This window comes from Mobula hypostoma, chromosome 24 (genome assembly GCF_963921235.1).
Source record: "Mobula hypostoma chromosome 24, sMobHyp1.1, whole genome shotgun sequence".
Taxonomy (NCBI): Eukaryota; Metazoa; Chordata; class Chondrichthyes; order Myliobatiformes; family Myliobatidae; genus Mobula; species Mobula hypostoma.
Window position 1 is genome coordinate 37,481,519 of NC_086120.1, and position 17,653 is coordinate 37,499,171.

Sequence of the window (17,653 nt, forward strand, 5' to 3'; positions counted from 1 at the left end):
AAATGGAGTTTATTGTTGTGTGCACAAGTACACGCAGGCACAGGTGCAATGAAATACATACAGCAGTATCACAGTATTCACAAGAAAAAACATAAACCACAATTTTTACAAGAAAAAGCACAATCGGAACAAAACAGAGCCCATTTTATTGCAAACTGTTCGTAGTGTTGTTACACTGAGGTGATGATTAGGGTTGTGCCAGATGATTCAAGAACCAAATGATTCAAGATGTTGTTGAACTTGGTGTTGTAAGGTTTCTGCAGCTGTGGAAGCTGTGAGAAAATGACATGGTCTGGATGGTGGAGATCTTGTGAAATGAGTAAGAAGCGGACTTAGCCCACAAGGACAGTCTTTCCCACCATTGGAAGTATCTACATGAGGCACTAACTGAAGAGTCTCAACCTGAAACATAGACTGCCCAATCCTCTCCACAGATGCTGCCTGACCTGCTGAGTTCCTCCAGTACCTTTGTGTCAGATTTCAGCATCCGCAGTATCTTGTGTCGCTGAGACAGTGTTTGGAATCAGCATCATCAAACAGAGAGACATAAGGTACAACGATTCACACACACACACACACACACACACACACACACACACACATGCCACTTGGCCGTCTGAGTTCCTCCAGCAGGGGGACCAATATCCTGGTGGGGAGATTTGCGAAGGCTACTGGGGAGACTTTAAACTAGAATGGTTGGGGAGTGGGAATCAAATTGAAGAGACTAGGAGAGAGGAGGTTAGTTCACAAATAGAGAAAGCTAGTAGACTGTGTTGGGGAGGACAGGCGGGGGACAGAGAACGGGAGCACTCAGACCGAAGATGTAGGAGAGAAGGAAGAAAAAGATAACAATGTTGTTTACACCATTAGGGATAAACAGAGAGTAAAAGATGGAGAGTTTCTTAAATGCATCTATTTTAATGCTAGGAGCATTGTAAGAAAGGCAAATAAGCTTAGAGCATGGATTGATACCTGGAAATATGATGTTGTAGCTATTAGTGAAACATGGTTGCAGGAAGGGTGTGATTGGCAACTAAATATTTCTGGATTTCATTGCTTCAGGTGTGATTGAGTCGGAGGGGCAAGAGGAGGAGGTGTTGCATTGCTTGTCAGAGAAAATGTTACAGCGGTGCTTTGGCAGGATAGGTTAGAGGGCTCATCTAGGGAGGCTATTTGGGTGGAATTGAGGAATGGGAAAGGTGTAGTAACGCTTATAGGGGTGTACTATAGACCACCTAATGGGGAGCAAGAATTGGAGGAGAAAATTTTAAGGAGATAGCAGATATTTGTAGTAAGCACAAGGTTGTGATTGTGGGAGATTTTGATTTTCCACACATAAACTGGGAAACCCATTCTGTGAAAGGGCCGGATGGTTTGGAGTTTGTAAAATATGTGCAAGATAGTTTTTTGCGGCAATACATAGAGGTACCAACCAGAGAAGAGGCAGTGTTAGATCTCCTGTTAGGGAATGAGATAGGTCAGGTGATGGAGGTATGTGTTGGGGAGCACTTCGGGTCCAGTGATCACAATGCCATTAGTTTCAATATAATTATGGAGAAGGATAGGACTGGACCCAGAGTTGAGATTTTTGATTGGAGAAAGGCTAACTTTGAGGAGATGCGAAAGGATTTAGAAGGAGTGGATTGGGACAATTTGTTTTATGGGAAGGATATAATAGAGAAGTGGAGGTCATTTAAAGGTGAAATTTTGAGGTACAGAATCTTTATGTTCTTGTTAGGTTAAAAGGAAAGGTTAAAAGTTTGAGAGAGCCATGGTTTTCAAGGGATATTAGAAACTTGGTTCAGAAAAAGAGAGAGATCTACAATAAATATAGGCAGGATGGAGCAAATGAGGTGCTTGATGAATATAAAGAATGTAAAAAGAATCTTAAGAAAGAAATTAGAAAAGCTAAAAGAAGATATGAGGTTGCTTTGGCAAATAAGGTGAAAATAAATCCAAAGGGTTTCTACAGTTATATTAATAGCAAAAGGATAGTGAGGGATAAAATTGGTCCCTTAGAGAATCAGAGTGGAAGGCTATGTGCGGAGCCAAAAGAGATGGGGGAGATTTTGAACAATTTTTTTCTTCGATATTCTCTAAGGAGAAGGATATTGAATTGTGTAAGGTAAGGAAAACAAGTAGGGTAGTTATGGAAACTATGATGATTAAAGAAGAGGAAGTACTGGCGCTTTTAAGGAACATAAAAGTGGGTAAGTCTCTGGGTCCTGAAAGGATATTCCCTAGGACCTTGAAGGAAGTTAGTGTGGAAATAGCAGGGACTCTGACAGAAATATTTTAAATGTCATTAGAAACGGGGATGGTGCTGGAGGATTGGTGTATTGCTCATGTTGTTCCATTGTTTAAAAAGGGTTCTAAGAGTAAACCTAGCAATTGAATTTGAATTTGACATCAGTAGTGGGTAAATTGATGGAAAGTATTCTTAGAGATGGTATATATAATGATCTGGATAGACAGGGTCTGATTAGGAACTGTCAACATGGATTTGTGTGTGGAAAGTCATGTTTGACAAATCTTATTGAATTTTTTGAACAGGTTACTAGGAAAGTTGACGAGGGTAAAGCGGTGGATGTTGTCTATATGGACTTAAGTAAGGCGTTTGACAAGGTTCCACACAGAAGGTTAGTTAGGAAGGTTCAATCATTAGGTATTAATATTGAAGTAGTAAAAATGGATTCAGCAGTGGCTGGATGGGAGACGCCGGAGAGTAGTGGTGGATAACTGTTCGTCAGATTGGAGGCCAGTGACAAGTAGTGTGTCTTAGGGACCTATACGGGGTCCATTGTTGTTTGTCATATATATTAATGATCTGGATGGTGGAGTGGTAAATTAGATTAGCAAGTATGCAGATGATACTAAAATAGATGGAGTTGTGGATAATGAAGTAGGTTTTCAAAGCTTGCAGAGAGATTTAGGCCAGTTAGAAGAGTGGGCTGAAAGATGGCAGATGGAGTTTAATGCTGATAAATGTCAGGTGCTACATTTTGGTAGGACTAATCAAGATAGGACATACATGGTAAATGGTAGGGCATTGAAGAATGCAGTAGAACAGAGGGATCTAGGAATAACGGTGCATAGTTCCCTGAAGGTGGAATCTCATGTGGATAGGGTGGTGAAGAAAGCTTTTGGTATGCTGGCCTTTATAAATCAAAGCATTGAGTATAGGAGTTGGGATGTAATGTTGAAATTGTACAAGGCATTGGTAAGGCCAAATTTGGAGTATTGTGTACAGTTCTGGTCACCGAATTATAGGAAAGATGTCAACAAAATAGAGAGAGTACAGAGAAGATTTACTAGAATCTTACCTGGGTTTCATCTCCTAAGTTACAGAGAAATGTTGAACAAGTTGGGTCTTTATTCTTTGGAGCATAGAAGGTTGAGGGGGGACTTGATAGAGGTACTTAAAATTGAGGGGGATAGGTAGAGTTGACGTGGATAGGCTTTTTCCATTGAGAGTGGGGGAGATTCAAACAAGAGGACATGAGTTGAGAGTTAAAGGGCAAAAGTTTAGGGGTAACATAAGGGGGAACTTCTTTACTCAGAGAGTGGTAGCTGTGCGGAACGAACTTCCAGCAGAAGTGGTTGAGGCAGGTTCGATGTTGTCATTTAAAGTTAAATTGGATAGCTATATGGACAGGAAAGGAATGGAGGGTTATGGGCTGAGTGCAGGTCGGTGGGACTAGGTCAGAGTAAGGGTTTGGCATGGACTAGAAGGGCCAAGATGGCCTGTTTCTGTCCTGTAATTGTTATATGGTTATATTGTTGCTGTATCATGAAACAGAACTAAGATAAGCTATTCCTGGTGACAACTTCCACAACACCAGGAATGACAACTTACACTCAGAATCACAAATAGGAAGTGTGGAATGAGATGAACAGTACAAAAAGCATCCAACAAGTAATCCGCTGGAGGAACTCAATGGGTTGAGAAGCACCTGTCAGAGGAAAGGAAACATCTATGCTTCCGGTCAAAATCCTACACCTGCTTAGTTCCTCCACCTGCTTTTTTCTTGATTCAGGCATCAGCAGTCTCTTGTGTCTCCTAAAAGTGCTGCAAGTTTTATTTTAGCCACATACAACCTGCTGGAGAAGGTCAGTGGGTCATGCAACTGGAGTGGTAAAGGAATTGTCACCATTTCAGGTCAAAATACTGCACTGGAATATCAAGTTGCTTTAACTGCAAGAGTTAAATATTTTAAGTATTGGACGCACACTGGATATTTGTTAGCACATGAAAAATATATTTGTGGGAATGTTCACTGCCACTCAATATGTTTAAATGTTAAAATCTTTGAGGGTTAATGGGACAGCACAGGAAAGTAATGGCAACAGCACTGGGGTCCTGGTGAGTGGTCCCAGGTTCAAATCTGGCTGGCTCCTTGCATGCTTTCCATCCATGCTGGGTTGCGTGTTGAACTACCAACTCGACCTCGTAAAAAACAGACAAGGGCTAAGGAAATGGCAAAAAAAAAATGCCTCCCGATGTGCCACAAGGCGTGAAAAGGGGGAAAAAAGGAAGAGGAAAGTAACACCGGTAGTGTAAAGAACCCTAAATGTCAACCACTGGAAACTCTTAGTGCACTTTGGGAATCCTGATTACACAAGTTTTCAGAGAGTAAACTTATTAGTACTATGATATTTTGTCTGGAGATCTGTTGTATTCGAGGGGCACTATGGTAACATAGCAGCTAGGGTGCCCGACACCATGACAGCTTGGGTGTTATGCAGTTCAGGTGCCACAAATAAGAAGTTTGTGCCTTCTTCACATGAATTGTGTGGGTTTCCTCTCACACTGCAAAGACGTAAAGGTTAGTAGGTTAATGGGTAATTGTAAATTATCCTGTAATTAGGCTAGGGTTAAATAGGTGAGTTGCTGGCCATTGTGTCTCGATGGGCTGGAAAGGCCTTTTCCTTGCTGTGTCTTTAAATAAAATGGTACATTTTAAAAATAAAATAGCAAATTAACTTGTAACTGTATTTTTATTTAAATAGTTGAAATGTAAATTATTTATTTTTCAAACCACAATGAATGGGTGTTTTACATGAAAGTCCTTTTTTATCTGGCCATGTAGTGCTTAAGATGCTAGGTTCCATCTATGTGCAGAAGTTAATGTTTTCCTTCCCTCTGAAATAATCGGTTTGCTAAAAACTTACTTTAAAGATAAAGACAAAAATAAATTATTGTCCTTTTATTTTCATGTGGCAAAGTATATCATAGTTGCAAAGTTAACAATTGTGAGGGGGAATGTTGCACAGGAGACTCTGCAGATGCTGGAAATCCAGAGTAATATTCAAAATGCTGGAGGAACTCAGCAGGTCAGGCAGCATCTATGGAGAGGAATAATGAGTCCACGCTTCAGGCTGAGGCCCGTCATCAGGAACATGTGTCAGTTAGAGATATTGAATAGTAAACATGGAAAATGAATCAGACGAGGTAATAAGATTTTTCATGGGGGTCTCATAGGATATCTACACAAAATTAAATAACAAAAAGCTGAAGAAATAAAGACATGACTTTATATAGCACCATTAACAACTCAAGGAAGGTCTTTTATACAGATAGCTTTGCAGTCATAATAACTGTCATAATGGCCAATAACTTGTACATTTAAGCTCTGACAATGGCAAAAGAAAAGCAGAATACAAGTTTTGAATAGTCTGACCTGATGGAATAAAAGGAAAGTGAGAGAAAGATAAACGGCGGAGAATCAAATAGAGGAGCAGACATGCAAAGGTTACAGAAATTGTGTCATTAGGAAGGAGTGAGTCTCTAAAGATAATAAGGGTTTTAAATTTTCTCAGAGGACAAGGACCTGATACAGTTCAGTGATGACAAGGTGATAGGCGATTGGGTTCAGTGTAAAAGTGAGGAATATCCAGTATTTCAGGATGAGTTTGTACAGCTTGTCAGAAGACATGTGAAGAGAGTCTTGGAGAAACTAAATTTATAAGTAACACAACCAGGGATAAGGAGTTTTGAGGTGAAGAGAATGTGTTGATAACACTGGCCAGTGTCAATGCAGTTAATGTTGAAATAGGAAATAACCTTGCCACGGCAATAGAGTTGATCAGAAGTCGTACTCACTGGTTTAAAAAAAAGAAAATAAGGAAGAGAAAATTGTAAGAAAGAATCAAGAAAATAAAAAAAGAAAGAAGGAAAGTCTCGTGAATCTTTGGCATCTCTGATGTTCTAAAATGCTTCACAGCCTAAATAGGATACCAGAAGTTTCTTCAGATACACAAAGTGTAAAAGAGAGGCAAGAGTAGATATTGGACTACTGGGAAACGATGCTGGAGAGGTAGTAATGGGGGACAATAAAATGACACTTGAACTGAATAACTATTTTTCATCAGTCTTCACTGTGGAAGGTACTAGCAGTATGGTGCAAGTTCCAGGTGTCGGGTCATGAAGTGTGTGAAGATACCATTACTAGAGAGAAGGTTCTTGACAAACTGAAGGGTCTGAAGGTAAATAAGTCACCTGGACCAGATGGTGTGCACCCCTGAGCAGATTGTGGAGACATTAGTAATGATCTTTCAAGAATCACTAGATTCTGGAATGGTTGCAGAAGATTGGAAATTTGAAAATGCCACTCCACTCTTCAAGAAGGGAGAGAGGAAGAAGAAGAGAAATTATGGGTCAGTTAGTTTGACCTCAGTGGTTGAGAAGATGTTGGAGTCAATTGTTAAAGATGTGGTTTCAGGGTTCTTGGAGGCACATGATAAAATACGTCATACTCTGCATGGTTTCTTCAAGCAAAAATCTTGCCCGACAAATCTGTTGGAATTCTTTGAAGAAATAACAAGCAGAATAGAAAAAGGAAAATCGGTTGATGTTGTGTACTTGGATTTTCAGAAGGCCTTTGACAAGGTGCCACAAATGAGGCTGCTCAATAAGCTACGGGCCCATGGTATTACAAGAAAGATTCTAGCATGGATAAAGCAGTGGCTGATTGGCAGGATGCAAAGAGTGGGAATAAGGGAAGCCTTTTCTGGTTGACTGCCAGTGGCTAGTGGATGTTCCACAGAGGTCTGTGTTGGGACCGATTCCTTTTACGTTTCATGTCAATGATTTGGATGATGGGATTGATGGCTTTGTTGCAAAGTTTGCAGACATTACAAAATAGGTGTGGGGCAAGTAGTTTTGAGGAAATAGGGAGAGTACAGAGGACTTAGACAGTTAAGCAGAATGGGCAAATAAGTGGCAGATAGAATACAGTATCAGAAAATGTATATTCCTGCACTTCTGTAGGAGAAATGAAAGGGTTGACTATTTTCTAAATGGAGAGAAAATACAAAAATCTGAGCCACAAAGGTCTTTGGGAGTCCTTGTGCAGTATTCTGTAAAGGTTAATTTGCAGGTTAAGTCAGTGCTGAGGCAGGAAAATGCAATGTTAGCATTCATTTCAATAGGACTAGAATGTAAAAGCAAGTGTGTAATGTAGAGATTTTATAAAGCACTGGTAAGGCCTCACTTGGAGAACTGTGAGCAGTTTTGGGCCCCTTATCTTAGAAAGGAGGTGCTGAGACTGAAGGGGGGTTCAAAGGAGGTTCATGAAAATGATTCCAGGATTAAACAGCTTGTCATATGAAGAGCATTTGATGGCTCTGGAGCTTATCCACTGGAATTTAGAAGAATGAGGGGTGACCTAATTGAACCCTACCAAATGGTGAAAGGCCGTAATATAGTGGATGTGAAGAGGATATTTCTTATGGTGGGAGTGTCTAAGACAAGAGGATACAACCTCAGAACAGAGAGGTTTCCTTTTAAAATGGAGATGAGGAGGAACTTCTTTAGCCAGAGAATGGTGAATCTGTGGAATTCTTTGCCACAGGCAGCTGTAGAGGCCAAGTCTTTATGTATATTTAAGGCAGAGGTTGATAGATTTTTGATTGGTCAGGGCATGAAGGTTAGGGCTGAGAGGAAAAATGGATCAGGCGTGATGAAATGGCGGAGCATACTCAGTGGGCCAAATGGCGTAATTCTGCTTCTATATCTTATGGTCTTATGAAGAACTTCGGAAGTGCAGTAATTCTTACAATGTGGAAATCATGGCCATCGATTTGACACTTCCTCTCACAATTATTTGACTTTGTAACCATGAAACTCCCATAGACAACTATTAATTCAATGACCAGACTATTTGACTTAGATAAAATAAGCAGAAAATGCTTAAATCAGGCAATATCGGTACTCAATACGATGAGAAACAGTTACCATTTCTGATTTGAGATTTCCAGTTAAAGATCTTTCATCAGAACTAGAAAGGAGAGAAATCAAGTTAATTTGAAGTTGCAGAGAAGATGTAGGAAGATGGATAGAAGGATAGATGGGTAGGTCAAATGCAACATCTCTAATAGATTGAAGACAGCATTGTATAGGCTGTCTAGTCAATACATTAATGGGGACAGTTAGTGAAAGAGAGAAAATAAATTTATGCTTATTGGAGAGTGTGAAAAACAAAGAAAGAAATGTAAACGTTGTAAAATACATTGAGAAAAACTAAGTCAGTTTTGCAGATGGATGACTGGCAGTGGAAATTGTCAATTTTGATAAAGACTGAGAAAGTGAATTGTAAAATCCAATATTAAATTTGCAAGACTGCAACATGCTCAGAGGAACATAGCATATATTGGGTAACTCACTTGGAGAAAGGGACTGAATGAATTTCCCTACTGAGAGACAGAATGGACTTGCTGTGCCGAGTGGATTCCTTCCCTGTGGTAATGGTTCTATGACTTTTAAGTACTAACATCATTTAGATAATAATTGAGCTAACCATAACATACCAGTAAATGAGCATTTAGTTGTAGATATCGATACATGCATACCATCCAGAAGGAACACTTAGCAACATTAACAAAAAACTCTCCATTCCTATCAGATTCCTTCTTCTCCAGTACTCTACCTTTTCCACCTAATATCTCCATGCTTCACACTTCGTCCCCCTCCCCCACCCACCTAACTTGCCCCTCACCTATCTTCATCGATTATCTTCCGAGTTTGTACTCCTTCCCCTTGCCCCACCTCTTTATTCTGCTTCTTCCGCCTTCCTTTCCACTCCTGATGAAGGAACTCAGGCTGTAATATCAACTCTTCATCCCTCTCCATAGATGCTGCCTGACCTGGTGGGTTCCTCCAGCCTTTTGTGTGCAAAAACAAAAAAAAATCCTTCTTTTCCTTGCATAAGTGACTGTTCTTCACAAATTAAACTGAACAATGAATATTACTAGGCTGCTCAACCTGAAGATAATTACCGTGGAAGATAATCCTGTCTTTAGCTGATATTCATACATATGATTTTCCATTTCGGCTCACTTTACTGTGATTAGCCGAGAGAATCTTGGCAGACTTTTCATCTCTGTACTGCAGCTAACTCTATTTCATTACATAGATTTTAAAGCCATGTAGGAGCATCAGAGCTGCTAGGTGGAGGGTGATCGGAGACCATTTAATTCACCATTTCGGTAATTGCATGACACGAAGAAGCGAATCATTAATTAATTCTGCAATCAATGCCAGCAGTTTCCAGCAGAAAATACAACCAGAAAACTTATGTTGTTAGAAGCTTTGGAGCTATAAGTCCGAAGTTATTCTCTTCCTACCTTCTACTTACCTTCTAATTGTCTGAAACTATACATACCATATGCCTTATATGTGACGATGAACACAAAATACATTCAATCACAGATTGAATCTGAAATCTTATGATTAATTGCCATACTGGAGGTGTGCTTAACTGACTTGCAGCTCCTAAGAAAATAATTTAACGGAATGATAAGTGACCAGATGAAGAGTATAGGCCCAAAGCATCACCTGTTTATTCTTCTCCATAGATGCTGCCTGACCTGCTGAGTTCCTCCAGCATTTTGTATGTGTTCCTAACAGAATGATATTCTTTATCGTTGCCAAATATATCATAGAAATGTATCATTGTTTTTCTTCAGTTGTGTGTGTTGTGGTTGGAGATCTGTGTAGAATAAATCTCAAACCATCTCTAAATAAAAACAAGGGCCATTTTAGCCATTATACTGAACCTAGAATATTGCTCACCTGAGATAGAACCGATTTTATTCTTGAATAGAGACAATTTAAGTGCAAGTAGATTAGATTCATTATAAGTGCTATCTAATTAATGCATTTGTCTACATTGGTAATTTAAATGTTTTGACCAGCTTAATTTCAGATGTATCAGAAATCTGGAGAAACAATGGAAAAACTCCGCAGACGTAAGTCTTAATATAGATTATTAATATGTCTGCACAGACAGCAAACAGAAATGCTTCATACAATACACAAAATGTACTAATTGTAATAAATTCAGATCTTCCTCTGGGTAGGGAATATAATAGCATATGACTTCTGGGTGTATTACTAGTAGCAGGAGGGAGTGTTTATTTATGCTCAAATCCCTTATACCTCGGGTGAGACAATATGTCAGCAAATTATAAGAACGTTTCTGCTGGAGTTATGTCAGTGAGGTTTATGAGCAAAATTATTTTCACTGTGTCAGGGAAAAGATATTTTTAGAACTTGTACATGACATCAATTAAGCCAATTTCATTGAAATCGCTGCAAGCTATCCAAGTACAATGCAAATTTAAATAGAATGTTCTAAAAATATTAATTGTGAATATTATGAAATAAGAAGGAAGACATTCCATTCACTCTTTACAGTATGCAAAGATGAAATAAGGCAAACCATGAATCGCTTTTACTAGCAACAACTTTAAGGTGGGTGTGGGGGTTGGGCAGATAAAGAATTGCAATATCAAGTTCGAGCATTACACTGCATCAGACCTGTCATATGCAACATACTCCTGCTCTTAAAAGCACCTTACTCATATACAGACTGTTGTTCTATTTGACCTATTCAAATATATCTTCTTAATGCTTAAGATTTTACCATTTAACTAATAAAAACTGAACACTATGGTGGCATGTATGAAAGAATATTATTTTCCACCATGCAAGCTCATTGGTGACTCTTGCATTAATTTTGTTTTAACCACAGTGCCTTTAAAATGCAGAAACCACTGACCACTTTCTGAGGTTCCTGGAGTGCATTGGTCAGTGCCGTGATAATCTGGTAGGGGGTGAGAAATTTTCTTAAAGAACCAAGACAATGCAGGTCTTTGAAAATGTAGAGACATGAGAGAATGTGGATGCTGGAATTTGGAGCAACAAACAGACTTCCTGAGGAACTCAGCAATTTAAGCAGCATCTGTGAAGTGGCTCCCGATGTGGCCTTTTATATATTGGTGGCTCCCGATGTGGCCTTTTATATATTGGTGAGACCCGACGCAGACTGGGAGACCGCTCTGCTGAACATCTACGCTCTGTCCACCAGAGAAAGCAGGATCTCCCAGTGGCCACACATTTTAATTCCACATCCCATTCCCATTCTGACATGTCTATCCACGGCCTCCTCTACTGTAAAGATGAAGCCACACTCAGGTTGGAGGAACAACACCTTATATTCCGTCTGGGTAGCCTCCAACCTGATGGCATGAACATCGACTTCTCTAACTTCCGCTAAGGCCCCACCTCCCCCTCGTACCCCATCTGTTACTTATTTTTATGCACACATTCTTTCTCTCACTCTCCTTTTTCTCCCTCTGTCCCTCTGAATATACCTCTTGCCCATCCTCTGGGTCAACCTCCCCCCGCCTTGTCTTTCTTCCCGGACCTCCTGTCCCATGATCCTCTCGTATCCCCTTTTGCCTATCACCTGTCCAGCTCTCGGCTCTATCCCTCCCCCTCCTGTCTTCTCCTATCATTTTGGATCTCCCCCTCCCCCTCCAACTTTCAAATCCCTTACTCACTCTTCCTTCAGTTAGTCCTGACGAAGGGTCTCGGCCTGAAACGTCGACTGCACCTCTTCCTATAGATGCTGCTTGGCCTGCTGCGTTCACCAGCAACTTTGATGTATGTTCCATAAAAGAAGTGATCAGGTAGATTATGTGATCTTCTTGAGCCTGTTCCACCACTCAAAAAGATCCTGGTTGTTCTGATAATTTACACAACTACATTGTTCACCATATATCTTGACTCACAATATGGAAAAGTTTGTGTAGTTCTTCAGTGTCTCACCCTTCAGACTCTCTGAAAAGAGAACACCAATGATTCATTGCCCTCGGAGAGAAGAAATTCCTCTTCCATTCGTTATTCAAAAACCTATTTCCTGATTGTTATCTTCTAGATTCTTCCCCAGCTGAGAAATATCTTCAGCTTCTTTCATGTCAACTTATCACAGAATCCGATAAATTTCAATGAGTAACACAAACAAAATGCTGGAGGAACTCACCAGCTCACCAGCATCTATGAAAAGGACATTTTGGTCCAAGACCCTTCATCAGGAGTCAATAAGATTTTAATAAAATTTCAGTGAGAATTTTAAGGGTGAAGAGACAATCTTGAACAAGGTTGGAGGCAACATTGATGTACAACAACTCTGGCAGGGTTTGCAAGACATTACTTCCTACAAAATGAAGCCCAATAGCATGTATGGCAATGGTGCTTCACTACCAGATGAACTCAATGCCTTCTATGCTGCCTTTGAAAGGGAGAATAGAACTACAGCTGTGAAGATCCCTGCTGTTCCCGGTGATCCTGTGATCTCTGTCTCAGAGGCTGATGTTAGACTGTCTTTAAAGAGGGTGATTCCTCACAAGGTGGAAGGTGCCGATGGAGTACCTGGTAAGGCTCTGAAAACTTGTGCCAACCAACTGGTGGGAGCATTCAAGGACATTTTCAACCTCTCAGTGTTATGGGCGGAAGTTCCCATTTGCTTCAAAAGGGCAACAATTATACCAGTGCCTAAGAAGAATAATGTGAGCTGCCTTAATAGCTATTGCCCGGTAGCATTTGCATCTACAGTGATGAAATGCTTTGAGAGGTTGGTCATGACTAGACTGAACTCCTGCCTCAGCAGGGACCTGGACCTATTACAATTTGTCTGTCGCCACAATAGGTCAACGGCAGATGCAATCTCAATGGTTCTTTACAGGGCCTTAGACCACCTGGACAATACAAACACCTATGTCAGGATGCTGTTCATCGACTATAGCTTAGCACTTAACACCATCATTCCCACAATCCTGACTGAGAAGTTACAGAACCTGGGCCTCTGTACCTCCCTCTGCAATTGGATCCTCGACTTCCTAACTGGATGACCACAATTTGTGTGGATTGGTGATAACATCTCCTCCTCACTGACAAACAAAACTGGTGCACCTCAGGGGTGTGTGCTTAGTCGACTACTCTACCCTTTATATACACATGACTGTATGGCTAGGCATAACTCAAATACCATCTATAAATTTGCTGATGATACAACCATTGTTGGTAGAATCTCAGTGGTGTCGAGAGGGCGTACAGGAGTGAGATATGCCAACTAGTGGAGTGGTGCCATGGCAATAACCTTGCACTCAACGTCAGTAAGACAAAAGAGTTGATTGTGGACCTCAGGAAGGGTAAGACAAAGGAGCACATACCAATCCTGATAGAAGGATCAGAAGTGGAGAGAGTGAGCAGTTTCAAGTTCCTGGGTGTCAAGATCTCTGAGGACCTAACTTGGTCCCAACATATCGATGCAGTTATAAAGAAGGCAAGACAGTGACTATACTTTATTAAGAGGTTGAAGAGATTTGGTATGTGAACAAATACACTCAAAAACTTCTTTAGATGCACTGCGGAGAGCATTCTGACAGGCTACATCACTGTCCGGTATGGTGGAGGTGAGGGGCTACTGCACGGGATCGAAAGAAGCTGCAGAGGGTTGTAACTTTAGTCGGCTCCATCTTGGGTATTAGCCTACAAAGTACCCAGGACATCTTCAAAGAGCAATGTCTCAGAAAGGCAGTGTCTATTATTAAGGACGTCCAGCACCCAGGGCATGTCCTTTTCTCACTGTTACCATCAGGTAGGAGGTACAGAAGCCTGAAGGCACACACTCAGCGATTTAGGAACAGCTTCTTCCCCTCTGCCACCTGTTTCCTAAATGGACATTGAACCTGTGAACACTACCTCACTTTTTTAATATACAATCATTTCTGTTTTTGCACAATATTAATCTATTCTATTTATTTATACTATAAAGTTATTTATTTATTTATTTATTTATTTATTTTTCTTCTTCAATATTATGTATTGCATTGAACTGCTGCTACTAAGTTAACAAATTTCAGGACACATGTCAGTGATGATAAACCTGATTCTGATTCTGATTTTCGTTCTTCAATACTCCAGAAGTATAGGTACAAACAGCATCAGCTTTCTTCTCAAGACAATCGTGAGATGAATAGCCAGAATGGTTGCTGAAGTCTGATGGATGCCAGAAATGTCCCAACAGATCAGGCAGCATCTGTGGAGAGAAAAAAGCCAAGTAGATATTGCAGATATGTAGATAACCTTGCATTAGAACAGACCATTATTCCCACCCTTTATTGCGACTTAAAACTAGCTTGTTTTTCACTTTCTCTGTTCTGATGAAGGCTCCTCAGCATTAAACATTAACCCCATTTCACTTTCAACAGAAGCTGAGTGTTTCCAACATTTGCACTTTTACGTTTTATAAATAATAAACTGTGGAGATAAAGAAGGAAGGATGTCCTAAGAAACAAAAAATGCCAAAATACACAGTCACAGAAAATGAATATAATTTTTTAAAATAATGAATTTTAAGTAGTCTTAAGTCATTAAGTATGAACGCTTAGATATGGATAAGAAGTAAAGTCAAAAATTATACTTCATATCATGGGTTCAAGAACCGTTTGATATATTAAAAAGACAAAGAATTGTATAGATTAGAAAAGTATGATGGTCAGAGAAGTGACTACTTTTAATCGTAAATCCTGGAGAAGTTCTGATAAATTCATTTACGTTGCACAACTACTGTGATGCAAATAATCACAGATCACTTTGGGACATACAAACGTGTGTAGATATTGTTAGTTATTTTGATGTACACGGTTGACATACTGTAATGCAAGCTTTTGAAAGTATGTCCCAACCCCAATGTATTTAAGTTTCTATTTCTCTTATATTAACGGTCACACATGTATCCTGCATTTCTTTTAAGTGAACTACTTATTTCATTTTACACTATTTTGTCATTCTGTTACATCTTTCTGAAATTTGTTTACCTATTTTAATATTATGCTAAAACTTGTCTATATCTTAATACACTTCCCTCTGCACATTGTAGTAAATTGTGTAGATGATATGAAGATAGGTGGAGGGATAGATAGTTTTGAGGAAGTGAGAGGTTACCAAAGAACAGATTAGGAGAATGGGTGAAGAAATGGCAGATGAAATAGTGTCAGGAAGTGTATGGTCATGCACTTTGGTAGAAGAAATGAAAGGGTTGACTATTTTCTAAATGGAGAAAAAAATATGAAAAACTGAGGTGCAAAGGCACTTGGGAGTCCTTGTGCAGGATTCCCTAAAGGTTAATTTGCAGGTTGAGTCTGTGATGAGGAAGGCAAATGCAATGTTAGTGTTTATTTCAAGAGGACTAGAATATAAAGGCAAGAATGTAATGATAAGACTTTATAAAGCACTGGTGAGCCCTCACCTGGAGCATTGTGAACAGTTTTGGGCCCAATGCAGGTGCTGAAACTGGAGAGGGTTCAAAGGAAGTTCACAAAAATGATTCCAGGATTAAATGGCTTTTCATATGAAGAACATCTGTATTCACCAGAATTCAGAAGAATGAGGGGTGACCTCATGGAAACCTATCGAGTGGTTGATAGAATGGATGTGGAGAGGATGTTTCCTATGGTGGGAGTGTCTAAAACCAGAGGACATAGCCTCCAAATATAGGGGTGTCCTTTTAGAACAGAGATGAGGAGGAATTTCTTTAGCCAGTGAGTGGTGAATCTGTGGAATTCTTTGCGACAGTCAGCTGTGGAAGCCAAGTCTTTTAAGTATACCTAAGGCAAAGGTTGATAGATTCTTGATTGGTCAGGGCATGAAGGGATACGGGGGGAAGGCAGGAGATTGGGGCTGAGAGGAAAATTGGATCAGCCATGATGTAATGGTGGAGCAGACTTGATGGGCCAAATGGCCTAATTCTGCTCCTTTTTCCTTATGGTATTACATGGTCTGATATTACTACCCATTATATGGATGATGTATCAGTAATAATGGTACATATACTTTGATACATATTCGTTAAAAATGTAAACAAAGTGCATTCATTCACCACTCCTGGTAGGGACCTGTGTTCAAAATCTGTGGGGTAGAAAGTTCATGCACTTTTACTTTTTGTAGGTGTTCTAGGAACTTGGGATTAGTAAATATGTTGTGTAGTTTTTTAGTGTATGGAGAAGGTTGCATTTTTATCTTTAAGTTTATTTCCAAAGTCATTTATATTTTGGGGGTGATCATGAATATTCAATAGCTTTTTTAATTTTGGGATTATATAGGTGGAGAGGGTCAGCAACTTTACCTTCCTCAGTATTATCATTTCAGAGGACCTGTCCTGGCCCAGCACACAAGTGCAATTACAAAGGAGCACAGCAGCACCTCTACTTCTTTAGGAGTCTGCAGAGATTTTGAATGACATCTAAAACTTTAACAAACTTCTATAGATATGTGGTTGAGAGTATATTGATTGGCTGTATCACAGCTTGATATGGAAACACCAATGCCTTTGAATGGAAAATTATGGCCCAGTCCATCACAGGGAAAGCCCTCCCACCACCACTGAGCACATCACAGGAGAGCAGCATTCATCATCATTGACCCACCCCTCCCCACCACCACCCAGAACATTCTCTCTTCTTGCTGCTGCTATCAGGAAGGTGTCATTTACTAGGAAGACATCAATTTCAACTAGTTATCCACCCAATCACTGCCACAGCAGCAACCACACTCTAAGGAATTTGAAATAGAGTAAAATATCAACAGCAATAAGTTTCTGGTCTGCAGTCCATGAACAAGTAAATTGAGCAATTCTGTGTCAAGGTGGATGGAAGGGAAGATTCTGTATGTTCTCAAGGACTGTTTGAAAAAAAAATATCCCTGTTTCGTTCCAAGTGCCGCTGGCCTATGACTGCCTAGGACCCCAGATTGGACCCCAGAGAAATCCAACATACATGTCAGAAGAAACACACATTTTAACAAACTATCCGCATGTCCATCCTGCTAAACATCTCCTGCCTCACCTGCGGCAAAACTTGGGAGTCTCACGTTGGCCTCAACACCTTATCGCCGCAAAACCGCAGTGAAGAGAAATCATCCTCAACTCAACAGACTATTTAGCAAGAAGAAGGATTGTATGATCGCGTTTGTCTAATTGCAGAGTTTGTCAGAATAATAATAATAATTTTCATCACATTTGTTACTGGCTCATTAAAAATCAAGAGCACGGCAATTCATCTTAGAGACGAGGTTGGTTATTTGCAGTTTGTTTTTGTTCCACATTATAATTATGGAAGTTGCATTAGTTTTTAAGCTTTTCAACTTTAAGCAGCAATGTGATTGGTTCATTTTCACAATTATTTTGATATTACTCTAGAATAATAATGCATCTCTGAAACTGAAACATGGTGGATAGATATATTGCAGCTGCTGGACTGGAGGAATTAATTTTCTGTACATCTAGTAAATCGGTAGGTACTCAGTTTC

General features: G+C 39.9%; 1 long non-coding RNA gene across 1 annotated transcript; it reads left to right on the plus strand.

Annotated features, from left to right (window-relative positions):
• The first annotated feature begins 469 nt into the window (after positions 1 to 469).
• Positions 470 to 17,388, plus strand: LOC134337408 (uncharacterized). Its single transcript, XR_010015982.1, has 3 exons — positions 470 to 551; positions 10,195 to 10,248; positions 17,063 to 17,388. It is a non-coding gene; the product is annotated as an uncharacterized LOC134337408 (long non-coding RNA).
• The last annotated feature ends 265 nt before the right edge of the window (positions 17,389 to 17,653 follow it).